The 19,652-nt window shown below is 41.0% G+C and overlaps 1 protein-coding gene across 3 annotated transcripts in view; it reads left to right on the top strand.

The window, feature by feature from the left end:
- The window catches only part of C1QTNF7 (C1q and TNF related 7), a 104,831-nt gene that overhangs the window by 67,508 nt on the left and 17,671 nt on the right, over positions 1-19,652 (top strand). The window contains exon 2 of one of the 3 annotated variants that reach the window (XM_029948572.1): positions 13,984-14,045. The exons of the other annotated variants lie outside the window; for them this stretch is intronic. The gene's annotated coding sequence lies outside the window, so the exon portion shown is untranslated. The remainder of the gene's footprint in view (positions 1-13,983; positions 14,046-19,652) is intronic. 3 annotated transcript variants of the gene reach the window in all.

Here is a 19,652-nt window from a genome sequence, read left to right as displayed (position 1 = left end):
ATGCTTGTTAGAAGTCCAGGCTCTGGGGCAAACTTAGGAGACTCCAGATCATCAAAACTTAGGAATGGGTCCCTAAGACCTACATTTATTAGTGTTCTCCACTTACAGTGGTTTTCTCAAGGAAGACAAACTGCGGAATGACAGGTGGATGAAGAAGGAAGGCTTATTTTCACTATATGTGCTTTTTATTATAAGACTTTCCCAAACACGTTGTGTCCTGCCTATTTAAAGCTAAACTACACTTACCTCCCCATGCACAGCCATGGTAGGGAGTGATGAATCTAGGGAGAAACACTGTTGGGTCCCTGAAAAACAGAGGATTATACAGAATCCTCTGGAGTGTCTCCGGGCAGCCTCAGAAGCCAGTGTCCTGTCAGCTGTGCACGTGACAGCCCAGAGTCTGAGCCGGCCGCTGCCCCAGCCAATCAGAATTCACTTTTCTGAGCATCTGTTCTGTTAAATCCATACAATAGGACCCACTTCACAGACCCGTGAGGATAAATGGAGACAATAAACTCAAAGCACTCAGCACAGAGGCTGGCACATAGCAGGCCCTCTGTAAATGACAGATCTTCTTTCATTTCTCCAGAGCCCCTGAGCTGGAATGGAGGTTACTGATTTAATCAGAATTGAATTGTTTTGGAGAGCAAAACTTTCCTTTGTTTCCTGAAACCCATTCAGCTGACTTAGAGCAAGAAATGTATGTGTTAGGATGGTCTCCACATGCCCTGCGAAGTGCTAATAGCCAAGATTTCGCACCACGGGGTTCCTGCAATCAGCCCTAATCTAGGAAATTAGAACCTCTTGTGCATTTTCATTTGACTTGTAAATGTGTGCATTCATGATTTTCGTGGACATCTTCCACACTATTGTGAAGCTTTGGCTTATTGCTTTATGGTTTTTTAGCTAATTTTTCCTTAAATGTGTAATTAACTATATTACTAGATATTTGGAAATAGAGGGGAGAAAAAATTCACAGTTCCATTGCATGGACACAAGGGATGTCAGTATTTTTTTATGTTATCTGCTAGGCTGTTGATGGGTATTATAATCATCATAAGCTCTTTATTCACACTAAACACCGTTTTGTCTTGATTCTTCTCCTATCAGTATTTTGCAAATATCTTCCCCGTAATGGTAAAGTCATTATAGCCACACTTTCAACTAGCTGAAAAATATTCCACTGAGGAACTATACCAAAATATATTTAACAGTCCCCTATTGTCTAACATTTCCGTGTATTCCTCTTTTTTTGCTGTTTTTAATATCGCCGCAATGAGCACTTTTGTATGTAGGTACTTCTGCTGAATTAAAAACTATTTCCTTAAGCTAAATTCACACAAATGTGTCTTCTGTTTTTCAAATACGAAATCACATTAGAGAACAGTATTATCCTAAATGGATAAACTTAGAAAAATAACGATTTCATGTGAACGAACGCTTTCTCTGGTTTTCAGAATTATCAGGGGAATAACTTTTTTTCGCAGAGCAGAAACAAGCAGCCTATGGCCGACCAGAGACTAACAGAAATGCAAAAGTTCACAGGACCACATTTTATTTGGCTGTGACAACTTCAACATCAATTTTGAATTTCAAGCAGGAGACAACACAGAGCTTTGAGGAGCATCAGTGTCATCATTTCATTTGAATCTCATTGTCCACATGTGAGCAGGAAGGGAAAAGAAAGAACTGCCCTTGGCCTCACGGGGGCGGTGGGAAAAGTCCTTGGAAATGAACACGGGCCCTAACTAAAACAATCCTTTGACACTGTTCAACAACTATGTGGTGAGCTCCTACCAACACCTTGATGCCAACGCCGTAATCATTCTCCATGATTTCAGAAAAACAGGAATGCATTTCAGTAAGAACTTGTTTATATCAACAACAACTTCTATTTACTGAGCACTTACCATGTGCCGATGTTCTAATATATCATATCCATAATGTATGTTAGCTTTCATCCCACTTTATAGAAGGCACACTGAGCCACAGAGACTGGCATTTTCTCAAGGTCACAGTTAGTAGGGGATGAGCCGGGCTGTGAGCTTAGTGTGCTGGCTTTAGAAATCATTCTGTTGAGCAGCTCCAGAGTCCCCTACTCTCTCACCTTGCCTGGGACTCAGGCAGGCTTCCCCTGCTTTCGTTTCCTGTTGCTGCTATAAGAGATGGCCACAAACTTAGTGGCTTTAATCAGTGTAGGTCTTACCCTACAGCTCTGGAGGTGAGAAGTCTAAAAGGGTTCAGAGGGCTGTGTTCCTCTCGGAGGCTCTAGGGGAGAAGCTGTGCCGTTGCCTTTTCTTTTCTAGAGGCTACGTTCTTTGTCTCTTTCTCCACCTTCAGAGCCATCAGATGACACCCCCTTCTCTCACTCCCTCTGCTTCCATCCTCACATCACCCTCTCGATATGTAACACTGAGCCTCCAGCCTCCCTCTAGTAAGGACCCTTGACTTGTCATCAGGGGACGCGCCTGGATAACTCAGAATGCTCTCTCTCTCACAAGACTAGGACCTTCAACACATCTGCGCAGCTCCTTTGCCAAGTAAGGGAGCATATTAACAGGTGCTGGGGGTTACAACGTGGACATCTTTGGGTGGTCGTTACTCAGTTTACCTTACCTGAGAAGTAACTAAAGCTAAAAGACAGCTCAGAAAGCCATGAGTGTACCTGCCGAGCTATTTTTTGGAGATGATACAAGAAGGAAAAGCTGTCAGACAGCTATTCTGCCTTATTGCTGGCAGAACCAGCAATAAGGATGGAGGCAGCATTAAAAGAACGTGTGCCAACCATTCTGTTTCTGAGCAGCTAATATGATCCACATCCTTCTCTTAATCCATTTCATTATCACAGCACAACTGGCAGGGAGCTTCCTTGTCCCCAACACAGAGCTGAGAGGCTCAGATTAGTTATGTAACTTTCCCGAGGTCACACAGCTAGCAATGCTAGTGGGCACCAGGCTTATGATTGAGACCCAGGTAAGAGAGACACCAAATCCCAGGCGTACCCACCCTGCCCAGGCAACTGGTGATAAAACCGATCAAAATGAGCCACACAAGCAATGTGCACACAACCTTTCCACTACCACTCTAAAATGGCATTTTAGCACCATTTCCTTATTCATTTATTTGTTACATGTTTGTTATCTATCTCTCCCCAAAGGTAAGAATCTTGTCTGTGGCAGACTGCGATCACCCCAGGCCTGAGAACAGGCCAGGCACATAGTAGACACTAAATAATTGTTTGTGTAACAAATGAATAACACTTCTTTGACCTGGAGGTAACCAATGTGAGCAAACTCAACCACTTACAACATGGATGAGTTGCTAAAAAGTAACAAACACCCCAAAAAGTCCAGTACAGCCAAAGCAAACAACTCTTAAGTCCAAGTTAATGCACTATCTCTTTAGAAAACCCCTTGAGACCCAATCCAAAGCCCATGTTCTCTTTCTGGGAAATGATTTCTAACTAATTTGTTGAGCTCTTTATTACTATACTTCCTGCTAAAAGTGATATATTTCAGTGACTGTTAAAATTAAAAAGGAAGATTGTCCATCTGAAACACAGGATCCAGGGGGGCAAGGTAACCACGCATTAATATTATAGAATTCAAGAGCTACATCAGTGAAGTTACAGCCTCTGTAGATGGAGACAAGGAGTCAGAGGAATGGATTCATGACATTTCCCAAATTGACCAGCTGGAAAGCCCCAACCCCAACACTGGTGTGCACCTCCGTCTAAATGCATATAACTATACAGAACAACCTAGACACAAAGAGATCATGTTCTTTCATGCACACAGGACCCTGACATTATGGTCATATGCACTTAATTATTTTTAAAATTTGATCCTGCATGTAAATATAATACCATTACTTTTTTGATTCACACTTTGATCTTGAAAATATCTCCTTCATGGCAACTGTTCACTTCTTATCGATTTGTCTCTCTTCCTAAGAGTGTTATAAACTTCTTCATGACAAATAATTGGCTAAATCATCTTTAAGTCTCTAACCTTGCATATTGACACCTGCATGTTGGATGAAGGACTGAGTCTTTTATCATAAAAATAATGCATGATCATTAAGAATTTCAGAAAGTAGAGAAAGGTAGAGAATAACCAAAATAGTTCCAAGATTGTGAAAAAGCAGGAAACATTCCGTTATATTTTTCTGTTTTTTTATGTAGAGTGGTTTTTCCTTATTTCTTTTTTTCTCCTTACATAATCCTATGCACGCATTTCTAAGTTGGGACCTTTGCACTGAACATTACAACATAAGCATTGCCCCCTGCCATCTCAGAGTTCTGAAGCTTGATTAAGATATAGAATACTCTAACACAGCTCTTGAGGGCACTAATTTTATGCCATTGGGCACATTATCAACATCAACTCTAGTGTAATCCAAAGAGAATTCCTCCTGTGTCACAGCTACTATAAATCAGGCTTCATTTCCCCAACCCAACCAGAAACTCCTTTTGTTTTTCCTCTGTTACCTTTTACAATCCATGTCCTAAATGGAGCTGCACCCATTTCTTCTCAGTTTGATAAGCAGCAACAGCCATCTGACTATAACCCTAAAACCATCCAGCAGGAGCCTTTTGGCAAAACCTAGTGTAGGGCACTCTTGTTCTATTGGGGTTTTTTTTTCTACTAAAATAAATGTTTTCATGAACTCACAAATGTGTTAGTCATAACCATCACAGAGTTCCAGTTGATGATTAAAAAACAAACTAGGTTTGGGAAAAAATTCAAGATGCCTTCCATACTCCAAATTTGTTCCCAGTCAACAGAGAACAGGGGCCAATGCCTTGAAACCAAACATATTTTTATGAAACCAAACATCATAAAACATGAGTGAGCATACCCTTACATCACTCAGACCACTAAGATTAATAGACATGCTGAAAGCATTTGTTTCACACTTGCTCAACTGAACAAATACATCTTTTCACAAAACTGATCCAAAATCCTGGCCATTCCCAGATGTCTAAAATACAAGACTCTTTGCTCTCAAATTCCTCAATGAGAAAGTGTAGAAGAAGAGAATTTGGGTCTTTAATCAAGTCTTTAATTAAATCTGGCACCAGGAAGAGAAGGAGCTAAAGTTGTATATTGAAGAAGGAAAGAAAGGGAAGGGAAGGGAAAGGAGGGAGGGAGGGAGGAAGGAAGAAAGAAAGAAGGAAGGAAGGAAGGAAGAAAAGAAAAGAAACAGGAAGGAAGAAAGAAAGAGGCAGAAAGGAAAAAAGAAAGAGGAAAAAAAGGAAGAGGGAGGGAAAATAGAGGGGGAAGACAAAATACACTGAGATAAATAACCATAAATAATCGCTTATGTTATCAATGTTTTATGGCTTTGAGAAAAAGGACATTCCTTCTATCTGTACATGATCCTGTCCATTGGGTGGGTAGACAGTTTTTTTGTTTTGTTTTGTTTTGATGTACCATTCATTTGTTGACTATTTAAAACCAGAAGGAATATGCTTATTGGCTCTCATGGAAATTTGGAGACTACAACAGAAATGAAAGTTGAAACTATAAATCACTCATGACTCCTCCACACATCAATAAAGCCACATTAGTATTTTGGTATTGAAGCCTCTCATCTTTGTGATACATATATTATTTTTTAAAGCCAAAATGAATGTTTCAACACTAGAGACACTATTTGGCAGCCTACTTTTTCCTTAATTAACATATAATAAATGTTTGCCTTTTTCATTAAATATTTTTGTAGAACATAGGTTTTAGTGGCTGCAAAATGGTCCTTTTGTTGATGTGCCATTGACTTAACCCATCTATAATCACAGAAGAAATCATTTATAACCAAATAAGAGCATCATTATACATATAGCTTTGCCTACATTCTTAAATTTTTTCTTCAAATTAAATCATAAGAGTAGAAGTGTCAAGGCAAAGGGTGGCATAATTTTCAGATTCTTCATATGTATATATCAACATAAATTTTGCATTCCTAAAAGGTTGTACCTTAGGAACAACTTTGTATTTGTCCAGTCTATGAACATGCTTGTCCTCTAGCTGGTTTGAATTCTGTGCATCTTTGCCAAACCATTTGGCCATTAAAAACTATTTGTTTGCTATCATTCATTTGTTTATTAAGCAAGTGCTTATCCAGCAATTTCTATGTGCAGGCTCTGTTCTTGTGTGGAGAGCATTGCAATAAACATAGGCTCTGGCACAGACAGGCAGTGTAGGAATCCCAGCTCTGTCTTGTTGCCTCCATGACCTTGGACAGGTTCTTCACCTAAGCCTCCATTTTCTCAGCTACAAAATGGAGGCAAACAAAGCCCACCCAAGTGGTGCTTCTAGAAGTTAGTCACATGGACATGTGCACAATGGTGCAGCCCAGGCAGAGTCCCGGGGCCCCTCACTAAGTGTTGATGTGGGGGTTCCACTTTCCTGCAAGCCTGAGCAGCTACTCTGTTGATGCACTAACTCTTTGCATGACATTTTATGGAGGCTCCATTGGGAGCCCTCAGCCCTCCATGCACTGTGCTCTTGTGTCTCAGACTTCTCCATCTGAGGGAACAGAGACTAATTAAGGGAAGTTGATATTTGTAGTTTGTCAGATCTCACATGGACATTGCATTCATTTTAAGATGGGAACTTTGGCCACACATGGCATCTAAGTCTAATGACCAGAAGTCTCTCCTTTTACATTAAAGTCAGAGGCTTTAGTATATGGAGAATTAGGCTGAAATTTGGCCAACTCTGCCTTCATGCTCAGCTATGGCACTTTGTTTTGACTTAGCTCCCCTTCTCTATTTGGAAGAATTCCAGCATTAACACAAATAATGCTAGGTTTTTAAATTTCACATCTTTTATAAAGAAATAAGTTTATTTATCTTTATAGAAAATAAAAAATTATATGTTTGCCTAAGGCTCCATTTTGATCCTTTCCTTGCTCTTTAGTTAACCACTAGCCTGGAGCTAGTGCATTTCATTTCCATGCATTACTTTTTATGGAGGTGAAACTTACATGATATAAAATTCACCATCTTAAAGTAAACAATTTGATGAAATTTAATGCATTACATTAAATGGCTACAGCCTACCTACCTCTAACAAGTTCCAAAAAATTTTCTTCATGCAAAAACAAAGCCCCCATAACCATTAAGCCATCACTTTCCGTGTCTTATGCCCCCCTCCAGCCTTTGGCAACCAATCTGTTCCTGTCTCTACAGATTTATGCATTCTAGATATTTCATACAAATGGACACATGTAAAATGTGGCCTTTTGTGTCTGGCTTCCTTCACTTATAATAATGTTGCCAAGGTTCTTGCATGTTGTCACATATATCTGTACTTCATTCCTTTTTCATAGCTGAACAATATTCCATTGCATGTCTACACTGTCTAAGTTGGGTTGAGTTCATGTACACCTACTTGCTACCTACTGCATTGTCCCAGGATTTCTTATTTGGTGATGACCCAAGCAAGAGCCTTGCTTCCCTAACGTGGAAGCCCGGTAGATGGTGTGGGCAGGAAGGTAGCTGGGTGTTCTTGCACATGGTCTTTGGCACCAACAACCCTGAATTTGAGCCACGGCTCTAGCGCTTCATAATTGCATGAATGTGATAAAGGCAATCAGCCCTTTATGCCTTTGTTTCCTCTTCTGTAGAATGGGGATGAAATACCAATCACCTCACGGGATTACTGAGTATAGCACACAAAGCAGTGCACAGTGGCTCTGTGCAACGACTGGCTCACAGTAATGCACCAATTCAACACATTTTCAAATCATTTATCACGTGGCAGGTAGTGTTCTAAGTGGTAGTAGTGCAACAGTGAGCAAAACAATAAACAATAGATAACTCACAGTCCAGAGAGAAAGTAAACAAGATGAAGTGAAAACCATCACCAGTGCAATAATAGGCTGAGGGAGTGGGGGCGGGCAACAGGGCAGATAGAGGATGCTCCAGAGCTAGCTGGTGTTGACCAGGTCAGAGGGGTTCCCATGAGACACTATGTCTGATCCATTAAAAGTTAAACAAAACTATGTTTAAAGCCTCTCCATTCCTCTCTGTATCCCCTGGCCCCACAGTGCCTGACTGGCTGTGTCAATCTCCCGACTGGTCACTCATCTCCTCTCCCAAGCCCTCTCTCATCCACTGTCCACACCACAGCCAGAGAACCACTTTAAGAACAACAAAGATGACAGTTTCCCCCACTCGGTGGATCATATTACTCTTAAGACACAATCTAAAGTCTTCAAGCCCTGAAATGATATGATCTCATCTATTTCTCTGCCTCTATTGTAGAACACCTTGCCCTTTGTAAGCCCCAAACCACTCTCTTTTCATTGCTAGAATTGCCAACACCTTCTCCTGCCTCGGGATCTTCACATAGCCTCTTTTCTCTTCCTAGAGGATTCCACTCTCTCTTCGCCCAGCCAAGCCATCCTCTGGAATCTCCTTAAATGTCCTGACCCCTAGAACTAAAGTAATCTCTGATATCTTTGAGACCTGGCCAGTCCAGGGGGACAACTCTGGTGTCCACCTAGGGGGACAACAAGATGACTTCAACCCAAGCAGTGTGTCTCATCACCTACATCCCATCTGCCAAGGTCAGCTGAGCACCCAGTATGCACCCAGCATGGCTCTAGTTCTGTGAAATTACAAACGACCACGGTTTAATCGCTGGCAGGAGCTGTGTAGGGAATTTGGGGCCACCCAGCCCAGAAAATGGTACAGTTGTCGGTACCAATGTGGAACAAGGTTCAATGTCCTCTTCACAAAACATACTGCTATGAGAAAACATCAGGAAAGGTCAGCTTTGCTGACCTTTAAAGTTACTTCCAAATCAAAGATTCTGTGGTTCTGTGTTCCAGGGACTAAGGTCTGACTGTTGGGGAGCTCACATTCCCCTATATTTTGTTTTCATACAGGGATAGGGTAGCGTAAATTCACACAACCTTTTGGAAAGCAGTTTGGCAGCATGCACCAAGAGAGACATAAAACATCCAAATCTTTTGACCCAGTAATTCCATTTCTGGGAATCTATCCTAAGGAAATAATCCTAAATAGGGGTAAAGGCTTATGCACAAAAGTTTTCATTGTAATTTCATTTATAACAGGAAAAAATGGAAATAGCTTAATTGTCCAATCATGAGGGGAAGGAGATTAAATAAATTATGGTACAACTACTTGATGAATTACAGTACAACTACTTAATGGTTCCAAAGAATAACAAAGAAGAAATGCTTATTATATAATAATAGGTTAAAGAAAAAGTAAGCCAGTGATCCAGGAAGCCCACTTCTGGGTATATACCCAAAGGAAAAGAAAACAGGATATAGAAGGATATCTGTACTACACTATCTATTGCTACATTATTCACCATAGTCATGATATGGACCACCTAAGTGCCAATTAACAGCTGAATGGATAAAGATGTGGTGTATGTCATAGAATATTATTCAACCATTAGAAAGAAAGAAATCCTGCCTTTTGTGACAACATGTATAGAGTTTAAAGACATTATGGTAAGTGAAATAAGTCAGGCAGAGAAAAATTACATGATATCACTTATATGTAGATTCTAAAAAAGCTAACTATGGCTATAATGGCGATCATATTACAATACATAAATATATCAAATCAACATGTTTTACACCTCAAATTTGCACAATGTTATATGTCAAGTACATTTCAATTATAAAGAAAGAAAAAGCAAGCAGCAACATGATAGGTAATATTACAGATCTCAGCACAAAAGATCTATGCATGTGCACACACGTACACAGAACAAAAAAAAATAACAAAAATAAACTGAAATGGTAACTGGTTGTCTGAAGAATAGAACTATAGATTTTTTACTTTTATTTTTTCCAACTTTTTATCTTCTACAAGTTTTCTTTTTTTTAAGTTTTCAATGTTTTTATGTATTTTTGAGAGAGAGAGAGAGAGACAGAATACAAATGGGAGAGGCAGAGAAAGAGAAGGGGAGACACAGAATCTGAAGCAAGCTCCAAGCTCCAAGTTGTCAGCACAGAGCCCAAGGTAGAGCCCAAACTCACTAACCATGAGATCATGACCTGAGCCAAACTCAGATGCTTAACAAACTGAGCCACCCAGGAGCCCCTATAAGTTTTCTTTAATGAATACATATATAAAATAAATATGAATAATTCTCTATGACAGTTACACTCAGCAGATACAGCATAGAAAATAAATTCTGAGGTTAAAAAAAGAATACATGTATTTTGGCTAAAAACTTTCTAAACTATGAATAGGAAAACATATTAGAAGGAAATCACACACATGCAAAAACACGCATCCCCACAACCAAACAAAAGATGAACAAACCAAACCTGTTACCAGTTCTATTACAAACATGATCCATGGTGCGTGGTTTTCTTAACTCTCCTTGCCCAAAGGTGCTGTCTACCATAGTCCTTCATTCTTGCCTACCTCAATCCTTCTTGACATGGCAGTCCAACAGACCTTTTTTTTTTTCTGTAAATGTTTATTTATTTTCGAGAGAGAGAGCAAGCAGGTGAGGGGCAGAGAGATGAGGAGAGAGAAAGCCCAAAGTAGGCTCCACGCTATCAACACAGAGCCCAGTACAGGGCTTGAACTTACGAACTGTGTGACCATGACCTGAGCCGAAGTTGGATGCTTAACTGACTGAGCCACCCAGGCGTCCCTAAGAGACCTTTTAAAACGGTATGCTTGGTCCTGCCACTCCCAATCTTACTCTTCACTTGCTTCTTATTAGTGTTCAGATAAAGTCCAAGATCCACACAGCCTTTCCACTCCTGTGATCAGCCTCTCCCTCCTTCTCCACCTGCATTTCTCACACTATTCTGCTCCCCGCCATCTTTCTCCTAGTTTCTCCAAGGTATTCTGTTCTGTCTCAGTTCCAGGCTTTTCCTCAAGCTGTTAGCTCTGCTTGGAAAGCCTCCTCTACCCCACCTCACACCTATTTTCCCAGGTACCTGATATCAGCCTTCAAGTCTTAGAAATTGCTTAGAAGTTATTTCCTTGGGCAGTTTCTCTAGCCGCATAGATGAGATTATTCTGAAAACACAGATCTAGAACCCAGAAGGGGTGCCACCAAGGAAATGCATTTCTCAGCACCACCAAGAAGGTAAATTCTAAATACTGCTTAAAAAATAGTTGCCTTTGGGGTGCTTGGGTGGCTCAATCGGTTAAGCATCTGACTTCAGCTCAGGTCATGACCTTGAAGTCTGTGAGTTCAAGCCCCAAGTCAAGGTCTGTGCTGACAGCTCAGAGCCTGGAGCCTGCTTTGGGTTCTGTGTACCCCCTCCCTCTACCCCTCCCCTATTCATTCTCTGTCTCTCTCTGTCTCCCAAAAATAAAATTAAAACATTAATTTTTTTTTAAAAGGAAGGTCTCTGACTTAAAATTGCTTCTCCTTTCGCCAACAGAAACCAACATTTCTTGAGTAGCACAAATGCCAGTCAATGAGATGTATTACTTCATTAATCTTAACAATCATCCCTGGTTTGAGCAGTTTTCGATTTTTAATTTATGAAAGAGAAAAGTAAGGTTTTGACAGGTCCTGCAAATTGCCCAAGGGCACATGATTGGGCAAAGAAGACTTTAACCTTCAAAGCCAGTGGTCTTACTCTGCCAGCTGCCACAAAGAAATGTCAGTGGGAAGAGAGATGTGGAGAGCCCTGCTAATTTAGACTGTGGAAACATTCCATTGCTTTTGTCTTTTTTTTGCCAAAACCACTCTACTCCGCATTCTTCCCAGGCATACTATGAGTCACTGTTGGATTTCCATCCACTGGGATGGAGTCAGTGAGAATGTTGTTTTGGCTGGCAGGGGATATGTGTGCAAGTGGTACCACCTGCTGCTGAATCTTTGTCTTTGTTGGGTCTATTGTCAGCCTGGACTCCGTCCACCAGTCTCCTCCCAGAATGCCTCAAATGTTTTCAGCAAGAAGCAAAGCAGAGAAGAAGGGTCTTCCTTATCTGAGTAGACATTTAGAAACACCAGGCGGTTGGAATAGAACTGAGATGCCCCAAAAGAAGCGACGTTAGGGGTTTTCAATAAATGTGAGCTATTGCTATGATTATCACCACCTTCATCACTCTTTTTCTGCTTAGATAATGTCACAAAGATACTCTCAACCCCCTCAGGATAGAGAGGTTTCATTACTAAATGGCAATTGTAGCCTCTGGCCTCCCTGCAACCAACAGTGGGCCTCTGGATGCTTTTCGGATGCAAACAAAGTGGACACAGAGAACAGAGGACAGACAGTTCATCAAAGAGCACAGCCAAAGCTGCTGGAGTCAGAGCAGCAAGGATAAGGCCAACAATATTAACTTACTAAGCACTTACTATGCTCTAGGCAGCAGATGACTCCTTTTCTATGGATTATTTCAATTAATCTTGACCACAATCATAGGAGCTAAACAGTGTTACTATCCTTATATTAAACACAAGGTTTGATTTGGGAGTCAGAAAAATCTGAATTTAAATGCAAAACCTATCACTTAGAAGCTACATGACATTTGTTAATTCTCTTATTTGGGACCTCAGTTTCTATATCTCTAATAAGAAGATAATAATACCTACTTTGCTACATGGCCAGGACTCACTGTGGCTAGCATATAGTAGGTGCTTCCTAAATGTGTAATATGATTTGCTACCTTCAAATTAGGAGCCAGAATAAATGATGTGGATTGTTAGCCCCTTGAAGGATCTCCTCTGGGCTGCCATCGGCAATCCTTCAGATAGGTCCCCTGCCCTGGAAGGCCAAATATGTACTTCTCAGTGACCATTAGAGCGAGAGCTGTCCTGTGTAGGGCAGATGCTTTTGGTGGCCAAGGTGCTCTGGGAATCCAAGAGCAAGCTGGGTCTCACCGTCCCAACCAATGCTACCCACACACTAGCATTTGTGCCTTCTGTGATTTTCTCTTGCATTTACTGTGTGGCAAAGTCCTATCCAATGGATATCTTTGGGTCAAAAAAAATTACAGAGTGGATTTAACTGTTGGAATAGATTTTAATAAGAAAGTGAGATTATCCATTCATTTAGCAAATATTCATTTATCAAATCCCCATTGTTTGGGTTCACTTTTGTAGCATAAAACTTGAAGGCAGAAAACTTCAAGGCCAGAGAAAACAAGTCAGAGACTGTTGGCAATAGGTTGGGGAAGAGACGGGGAGCAGGAAAGCTACTCACTCACATGGCTGTTGAAACAAATTGGTCAGTGGTTGCCTCAGGACCCAATCAGCACTGAATACTCTGGCATCTAATTAGCGTTAGTCATTAACCCATCAGGATATGCTGCACGTCTAGATTCTAGCCCTTGTCTGTATGGGGGTAGCACAAAGATGAGTAAGACAGGGTCCTTGCCCCAGAGAAGCGTATTATAAGATGTGCATTCTTGAACCTGAGTCTGTATCAGTTCTAACTCATGTACAGAGAAGCCTGAATTCCCCACAGAGATGGCAAACCCCTTAAAAGTAGGCATTGGTTTCTCACATTTATTAGGACCACTCTTCCCTTCCAGAACTCCAGACAAATTGAGACATAAAACAAAAGATTATGGGCATGCATGTTGTGTAAATAAGTGAAGACTAACCAGATGAGAACAAGAAAAGACTGTGTATTCCTATAGCAAGGGAGTCAGCCACCATCACTTGCTTTTTGGCAGTGATGAGGGGCAGGAAAGCTTTCCAGTAGGAAAAAATGGGAGGCTTCAGGTATTGCCTGACAGGAGGCTGTCAGTACAGGGAAGAGGAGGGTTTTAGAATCTAGCTCTACCCATTACCAGCACTGCTGGTCAGCCATTGCCATTGCCAGTGGCTGCAAAGACAATCTGCCCCTAACCTCAGCCCCCTTGCCCACCATGAGGAAGACCGGGCAGCTGCCTCACGGGTTCATGGTAAAGAGTAAACGAGAAGTACATGTTAAGTGCTTGGGACAGTGCCTTACCACAATAAACACTTGATGAATGGTAACTATTTTTTTATTTTTCATCATTCAAAGATGCGGCATCTCAGAAACAACCTTAAGTGTCCATCGGTGGATGAATGGATAGAGAAAATGTGGTATGTATATATAATGGAATACTGTTCAGCCATAAAAAAGCAGGAAATTCTGCCCTTTGCCACAACATGGATGGGCATGATGCCAAGTGAAATAAGTCAGACAGAGAGAACTTACATGTGGAGTTTAAACAAAAACAAAAACTGGAGCACCTGGGTGCTTCAGCTCGGGTCATGAGCTTGCTGTTGGTGAGTGTGAGTCCTACACCAGGCTCTGTGCTGTCAGCCTGTCAGTGCAGAGTCCACTTTGGATCCTCTGTCCCCTCTCTCTGCCCCTCCCTCACTTGTGCTCTTCCAAAATTAAATAAGTATTAAAAAAAAAAAACACCTCCTACTACAGAAACCAGATTGGTGGTTTCTGAGGCTGGAGGTGGGGTTGGGTGGGTGGCAGGGGTACAGGGCACCATGGGGTACAAACTTTCAGTTATAAAATAAGTAAGTCCTGGGAGGTGTCATGTACAGCATGGTGACTATAGTGAACACTGCACTGCAGACCTCAAAGTTTCTAACAGAATAAATCAAAAGTTCTCAGCACAAGAAAAAACACAATTTGTAACTGAGTGTGGTGATGGATGTCCACTAGACTGTGTGACTATTTCACGATATATAGATCCACTGAATCACTATGCTGTGCTTCTGAAATTAATATAATGTCATACATCGACTATTTCTCACTGTTTTTTTTAAAAGAACACACACACACACACACACACACACACACACACACACACAGATACAGCATCTCTCACATGCCTGAAATGTCTCAAGAAAGTGGGCAAATTGAAGTCGGCATAGCCCAGAGACATAGCGGTAGTGAAGCAAACGTATAGAGACGGTCTGTCCACCTGGCGTCATGCCCAAGTTCTCCCCTGGCCCCTTTCGTCCTACTGCACCGCGGTGGGGATGGAGGTGGCTGTGCTCAGCCTTGCAAAGACATGCTCTGGGGAGATGCGACCCATTCTATGCTGGTTGGTCGAGTCTTAAGCCCCCAAAGCAACTATCACCCCATTGGCCTTCACATTCCGAGATTTTTGTATTACCTGACTTTTAAAAATGGCATCAGCTCTCTAGTGTTTCAAACAATCTCAGGACAGTTTGACAGGTCGTGTTAGTGACAGCCAGCCGAACACTAGAGCACCTAGCACCAGCACCACCCATGCTTGACGTGCGGTGTGCTCCATCCCAGAGCGCGTGCCCCGGCCCTGGGGCAGTCCTTCATGAACCCGCGGCTTCTTGGAATTTCTGTAACAAGTCATTGGAGAGCTCCCCATGCACTCTGAAAACTTCGCTGAAGACGCCTGACAGCCCCATAAAATTGCATTTTAGAACTTTAGGGCACAGTATGGCCGTCTGTGAGTAAAGTGCTTTTAAGACATTTTGACTTATCTAAAGTATGCTCATTTTTTGGGTTAAGAGGTCTCAAGGGGCAATGGAGCTACAGGGTGTCAATAGCTGTGTTATTTATTATCCAAGATGATAAAAATTGCTAGGTTTTCTAACTAGTTGTGGAATAAATGTTATGATGGGTGGAATGTACTTCACAACAGACAAAATGCAGAGATTGGGGGAGGGGACCATAAATGAACGGGGGTACTGGGAACACAGTATTATTCTCCTTGGGTAACTCACCGTGGGATGCTGGGTATATGGGATTTTATCTTGCATTACTTTCCTGTATGAAATTCTCTGCAGCTTTTAATTTTATCTTATAATTTACAGTACAAGAAGTGGAAGTGATATTTTGAACATAAGGGCAAGGATCAAGTATTATGTTCTGAGATAGGCCTATTTGTTAATTCTCAATTATCCACAATGGTGGATATTTGTATATATAAAGAATATTGCTGTGTGTCCTCCATGAGAAGTCAGGAATGCAGGTGGGATGACAGGCTATGCTATGTGAGGAGGTGTCTTGGAAATGATACAGGAATGCTAGTTTTGATTCTAACATCATGTGTAATTGTGACCCTTGAGCAAGTCACTTCTCACTTCATCTGTTTTCTGGTCTATAAATGGGAAAATCAGGCTGTTACCCTTTGGAGGTCCTTCCTTCCCTGATAGCATGAAATTCTTGTTGGAATGTGAGTCGTATACATCAGGATCCTGTCTTCCTCTTTCAACTCTTACCCCTACATGCTTTGAACATGCCTAGAGTCAAGTTAGAAGGTAAGAGAATTAGAATCATGATCAAAGTATTTTTACTCAATATGTGCTATTTGCATGGTTCTCTCCTGGCACACATGGCTGGGCCCCAAGTCTTCAAATTCCAGCTCTCTCTAGTTGAACATATTCCCAAGATCTGTGGAAGCTTTCTGAAAGACCTCCATACTATAGAGTTTCCTGAATGGATGGATCACTTCTTGGTTTGTATTTTGCATTGCCCTGTGCAGCCTCAGCTTCTGTATGTAGTTGGTGGCTTCTTAGTGGCTTCCTCACCCTAGGAGGACTCTATCCTGGCTTAAGGTCCCATCTAGATGCCCAATCACAGCTCATCCTCAGCACCATCTGCCTCTTGGGAAACTCATGTACCCTTGCCTCTCCAATGGCTTCCCTTAATTGGATCTCTTCTCCAATGGCCTTCTGCCATACAGAATAGAATTTTCTGGTTTCTATGATCACATAAGACATCAAATTCCAGGGGTGGGTCAAGCTTCCCCACAACCTGTTTATCACATTTCTCTGATTTCTTCAAAGCTTTCAGCTTCACAGTTTAGTGAAACATCACACTGGGGAATAATTAGCTTCTTTCTTGCAGGCACCTTTCACACTATCAGTGATCCTTTGGGGTCCTAGCTACTTGGTTGGAAAGTAGGTGTCACTCTTCTCTTACCTCCCTCATTGGAAAGGAGGGAAGAGTTCCTCAGCACTCCCTTATCAGCTAACAGCTCCCTACCTTGAAGGCTCTCTTCAACCATTAATCATTTTTGAACTTCTAGTTTTGTCTTATGTGGGCTGAAAGTGGATGCTGGTCCAGCTATTTTTAGAAGTCTTAAAAGGATATGTGGGGACTGATTGCCCATTTATTCCCTAATTTGGGTCCTCGTCTGAAACTCCAAGATGATGGGAAGTCATCCTATTAAACATAGTTCTGTGAGTATTTGATGAATGCTTGTATTTTCCACTAAACTTTTCCTCTATAATGGCTCTATGTTTACTCTCCCTTGAATACCAAGACCAAGCATTTAATGTATAGCATATAATAACAACTCAATAAATATGTGATGAGATAATGAATAGAAAAATAAGACAAAAGATGGAGAAGATCAGATTTGTATCATTGAAACTCCCTGATTTGGAAGGACTAATAGACAGGGCATCATTTGAACAATAGAAGATCAGGCAAAGATTCCCAAAACCTGGTTATCCATCAGAATTACTCATGGAGCTGTTGAAAAATAGGAATGTCTAGACCTATCTGCTGATATGTTGATTCAATAGATCTAATTGAGAATCCGTGAGCTACGGTGCATAAGCGAGGTCTAAATAATGTGGCAGAAGGGCTCCCAGGAAAGGAAGGCTGTACCTGATGGGGAGTTTCAGGGAGAGTTTCTGGAGCACCAAGGAGACTTTCTGGACAAAGCAATGCATAAGGATGAAAAGTGTGAGCAGATGAGGAAAGGGGAATGGGGAAGACATGGTTAGCAGGAACTTGCAAGCCAGAGGAGATGAAATAAGCAAGGCACTGTGGCTAGAAGGAGACTAGATTTTGGACAGAATCTAGTGCTCTGGGGAGGAGGAGTCAGGTGTGCATTCCACCTGTGTGAAAGCTCTTTGGATGCTGAAACCTGACCTTTTAGAGTTAACAACACCCGGGGGAGGTATATGAAATAGTGTGCTTGGGTGGGCCAACTGTGGATCAGACTGCCTACATTCTTCATCTGTAAGAGGAGGAGGAGGAAATTACTCACCTCAAGAGGTTATTGTGAAGATTAAAAGAAGTAATGATATAACGTCTTAGCATACAAGTGCTCATTATATATCACCCAGAACTTGTTTTTAATAATTCTAGTACCTAACAAAATAGCCAATTCTGCAAATATCTTTCCAATTTTTCATCAGTCAAGATAGGTTGGTGGCTGAAATTGGCCATGATGGGAAATTTGTTGTTGTTTTTGTTGTTGTTGTTGTTGTTGTTTTAAATCACTAATCATCAGGGAAATGAAAATCAAAACCATAATTAGATACCACCTTGAACATGTCAGAATGGCTAATATCAAAAACACAGGAAATAATAAGTGTTGGTAAGGATATGGAGAAAAAGGAACCCTCATACACTGTTGGTAGAAATGTGAATTGGTGCAACCACTGTGGAAAACAGTATGGAGGTTGTTCAAAAAATTAAAAATACCATATGATCTCATAATTCCTCCACTGGGTATCTACCCAAAGAATATGGAAATGTTAATTCAGAAAAATGCATACACCCTCATCATGGGAGTGTTACACCAAGGAAATTGGCAAAACTACAAACTTGAATGCTTTTTTTGAGAGGTGAACCAACACATTATTAGATGCTCTGTGGATATTGATTGGATTGGTCTAGATTGAACAGATTTCAATTGAAAAGTGAGTTAAGGTTACAGGAAAACAAAAGCACAAGCTGAGAGGAAAAACTTCTCTGCATAGGCAAGGCAGAAGATCTTGGCATTGGAATGACTGGCAGGTAAAAATGGAATATGATTTTTATTCTAAGATAATGAAGTAAGCTTTGGAATATTATTTTATCCATCACTTTCACCATTGTCTCTAAAATAAGCATCAAAAAAGCTGAGTGAAATAATCACTAACAAGCTGTAGCCCTATCAGAGCTTTGAATACTCTAGGAGACAATTTCAAAGGCTAGTTCCCTCTGGGAAGAAGAACATGTCTGAGAAGATACAAATTAAAATGAGTTATCTGAGATGAAAAATAATTTTAAAAATCTAATATTGCAGAACAGAAAAATGCCATGATATCTTAGTAATACAAGGTGCACCTGGTTGGCTCAGTAGGCTAAGTATCCGACTTCAGCTCAGGTCATAATCTCACAACTGGTGGGTTTGAGTCCCATATCAGGCTCTTTGCTGCCAAGTTGGAGCCTGGAGCCGGATTCTGTGTCTCCCTTTCTCTCTCTCTCTCTCTCTCTCTCTCTCTCTCTCTCTCTCTCTGCCCCTTCCCCACTCATACTCTGTCTCTCTGTCTCTTAAAAATAAATAAACATTAAAAATTTTTAAAAATAATAACAATGCAAGAAACTTTATCATCAAACATTTAAGGAAAGTTAAAGAAGTTGCAAATGACACAGGAAAGCAAATAAAAATGCCCATAAATCATATCAACACTCAGCCAAGGTAAGGCAATAACAGAAGAATACATCTGTCTGTTCTGAAAGTCAACAAACCATTCTAAGTTCTTTAATACAAATTGTGTTATTTCATAGTGTGAATGAGAAAATCCTTTTAAGAAGTTGTTATTTTATACAAATAAATTAGCACGTCCAACAGCTAAAACACCTGAAATTAAGCTTATAAGGACTGGTATTCTAGTTCAGCCTCTTACAACACTTCAGTGTCAGCAGTGGGAAAATTCCTTTAAGTCTGATAGTTAAGGCTCTCTTACACATAACAAGGT

The sequence above is a fragment of the Suricata suricatta genome, chromosome 1, assembly GCF_006229205.1.
Source record: "Suricata suricatta isolate VVHF042 chromosome 1, meerkat_22Aug2017_6uvM2_HiC, whole genome shotgun sequence".
In the NCBI taxonomy this organism is placed as follows: domain Eukaryota; kingdom Metazoa; phylum Chordata; class Mammalia; order Carnivora; family Herpestidae; genus Suricata; species Suricata suricatta.
Note: the sequence above shows the minus strand (reverse complement) of the source record. Positions and strands in the feature narration are given on the sequence as shown.